This window comes from Pteropus vampyrus, unplaced genomic scaffold (assembly GCF_000151845.1).
Source record: "Pteropus vampyrus isolate Shadow unplaced genomic scaffold, Pvam_2.0 Scaffold14, whole genome shotgun sequence".
Classification (NCBI taxonomy): domain Eukaryota; kingdom Metazoa; phylum Chordata; class Mammalia; order Chiroptera; family Pteropodidae; genus Pteropus; species Pteropus vampyrus.
In genome coordinates, this window is record NW_011888795.1 from 14202743 (window position 1) to 14206269 (window position 3527).

At 30.8% G+C, this 3527-nt stretch overlaps 1 pseudogene; it reads left to right on the forward strand.

Annotated features, from left to right (window-relative positions):
• Nucleotides 1-3142: 3142 nt before the first annotated feature.
• Nucleotides 3143-3261, forward strand: LOC111734337 (annotated as a pseudogene).
• The last annotated feature ends 266 nt before the right edge of the window (nt 3262-3527 follow it).

Consider the following 3527-nt stretch of genomic DNA (forward strand, 5'->3'; position numbering starts at 1 on the left):
GGTTTAAAGGAGTGAGTGCATAAAGCTGGTTCTCCCACAAACAACAGTTATAAAATTTGAACAAAATAACATTTGAAAAAACAACTAACCTAGGGCTCTGGAGAATGAACAATGAATGGTGTTCATGTTTTAAATTGGAGTAGAAACTTATATCAAGTGTTTGGCATGGAGTGAGTTCCCTGTATTTTGTTGCTTTGCCCTGAAGGTGACCATAGTTGGTGCCTGTGATACAGAACCAATTGTTCTGGCCAGCAGTGCTTGCAAAAGAAGACCAAGGCAACCAGAGAGACCAGAGAATAAGAGGAGGTGCCAGAAAAGAGAGATCTAGAGAAAGGGAACTCAAATCTTGTTTTGAAACTCAGCCTCTCTCTGACTAACTCCTGAACCACTTATGCACAGGGCAAACTGAAAGTAGCTTGCATCTAAAGATAAAAAACTGATCTTAAATCTGAGCCACCACCTACCACAGGCATCAGAGCTGACAATATAATTCCAACCAAGTTAATTGCTTGCTAAAACAAAACCAACCCTCTTTAAAACAATATAATAGAATCCAGAGTGTAAAACATAACATTCACAATTTCCAAGATACCTCTAAAATTATTTCACACATACACACCCATGATCAGTCTCAAAAAAAAAAAAAAAAAGACAAACAACATAAATTAGAGATGACCTCAATATTGAAATCACACAAAGGATGATAGAGGGTGGGTGGATAAATAGACCTATATTTTTGCAAAGTTTCTACAATATTAACTTTAAGTAAACTGAGAAAAATTAACTATACATTATAATCCCTAGAGCAACTACTAAAAAAACATGCAGAGGTATAGATAAAAAGCTGAATTCTAAAACACATATAAAGAAACCAAAAGAAGACAATAAACAGGAAGAAAGGAGGATACGGCAAAAAAATAATAACATGGTACATCTAACCATTCAATATAACCAATATTTCCATTAAATATTGATACAATAAACAATCTAATTAAAAGGCAGATGTTATCAAAAGGAAAAACAAGATCCAACTATAAGAGAAGAACTGTAATATAAAGAAACAGGTTAAAAGAAAATTAATAGAAAAAGATGGATCATGTAAAAAGAAAACCTAAGCATAGAAGACTGGTGTAGCTATGTGAATATCAAATAAAATAGATTTAAATACAGAGTACTACTAAACATATAAATATTACTAATATAGAGAGTAATATTTCATAGTGAGAATTGGCCAATATAAATGTTTATAAACCTGACAACAAAGACTTAAAACCTATAAAGCAAAAAACAACAGAATTAAGAGAAGAAATAGTTTGACAATCATTTTAATACCCCTCTTTCAGAAACCAGTGGAAAAGCTAGACAAAAATATTAGTGAGACTTTTGAGGATTTGAATAACACTATCAATCATCTTGACTTAATCGGTATTTGTAGAACACAGCACCCCAAAACTCTAGAATATATTTTTTTCAAATACACATGATACAATCACCAAGATAGACCATATGCTGGTCCATGAAACAAGCCTCAATAAATTGAAATTATATCGCATATCTTCTCTGACTACAACACAAGTAAATTAGACATCAAAAACAAAAATATAGGAAAACCCCAGATATTTGGAAAGAAAACAGCATAATAAGCTATGGTTCAAGAAAGAAGTCACAAAGACATATAGAAAATATTTTAAATTAAAATAATAATAGATCTTACAGCAATTGCAAGTCTAATGTGTGAATATTTTGAGCAGCTCTATGCCATCCAACTTGAGAAATTGGAAAGACACAAACTACCTAAGGTCACTCAGGTAGAAATAGATAACCTTAACAGCTGTATATTTATTAAACAAATTGGATGAATAGTTATAAACTTCCAGCAAAGAAAATTGAAGACCAATTGACTGCACTAGTGATTTGAAACAAACATTTAATGAAAAAATAATTCCAATTCTACACAAACTCTTCCAGAATATAAAAGAGGAAGAATATTTTCACACTCATTATATGAGGCCAGCATGATGCTAATACAAGATATTACATGAAATAAAAACTAAAGAACGTCTCTTCAGTTTATATATAGATATAAAAATTCTTAACAAATTATTAGCAAGTAGAAGCAACAGTAGATAATAATTTTAATATATCGCGTGGCATTTATTGCATGAATGTAAAAATGGTTTGTCATGTGAAAAACAATCGAGGTAATTCACCATAATAACAAAATAAAAGAAAATCTATCTGATTATTTCAATTGATGCCAAAGAAAGTATTTGCCAAGATTCAAAATTTGTGTATGGTAAAAACATTTAGAAAATTAAGTGAAATTAATTATTTTTAAGTGAAATTCCTCAATCTGATAAAGGGTATCTACAAAAATCTAGAGCTAATATTATACTTACTGAAGAAATATTAAATGTTTTCTTTCTAGTATTGAAAAAAAGGCAAGGTTGTCTGTTCTCACTGCTCTCATTTAGATTGAGCTAGTGATGCAAGTCATTTAAATAGCGCAACCGGAACAGTTAAGGTCATAAAGATTAGGAAAGAATGAGTAAAACTGTTTCTTTGAACATGACAAGATCTTTAGGTAGAAAGTCCTCAAGAATTTACAAAGCAGCTACTAGACTAATTAGTAAATTTAGATGTCACAGGATACAAGGGAACTGTGCAAGAATCCCATTATTTTAATATATCGACAGTAAACAATTAGAAAATAAAAAACATATTTAAAAATCAATTTAAAATATTGTCAAAAATTCTTAGGAATAATTTTAACAAAAAACATGTAAGATCATTTTACTGATAACAGGATATTCCTGAGAGAATTTGTAGAAGACCTAAAACCATAGCACTTAAAAGAGATTAAAAAGACATTGCAACTAAACGCATTGGTTGCAGGATTTTTTTTTTTTTTAAGTGGAATATATTCTAGAACAGAAAGAAAAGTTTTTTTTTTTTTTTTTGGCTTATTTTGCTTTGTTTTTACTTCTGGTATAAAATACATTAATGGTCAACTGGCAAATTTTGAACAAAATCTAAAAATTAAATAATTATACTATACTAATGTTAATTTCTAATTTTGATAAATGTCCTATGGTTAGGTTTCGTTCTTCTGAAAGAAACACTGAAATATTTAGGTGTACAAGTCTATGACCATGCCACCCTGAACAAGCCAGATCCTGTCTGATCTTGGAAGCTAAGCAGGGTCGAGCCTGGTTAGTACTTAGATGGGAGACTACCTAGGAAGAACAGGTGCTGTAGGTGTAAAAAATAAAAAAAATAAGGGATTATAAACTGACAAAGTCCTTGCAATCTGTGAGGTCAACCAAGGATTGCCTCGCCTAAAAATTAAAAAAAATATATTTAGGTGTACATATGCATCATGTCTCAAACAGTTCAGAAAATAAATGTGTGTATGTATGGAGATCATATTTATATATATGTGGAGAGAGGGAGAGAGTGAGAGAAAACACGGTAAATGTTAACATTTGGAAAATCTGGGTGAAGTTATCGGAATTCTTTGTACTAAT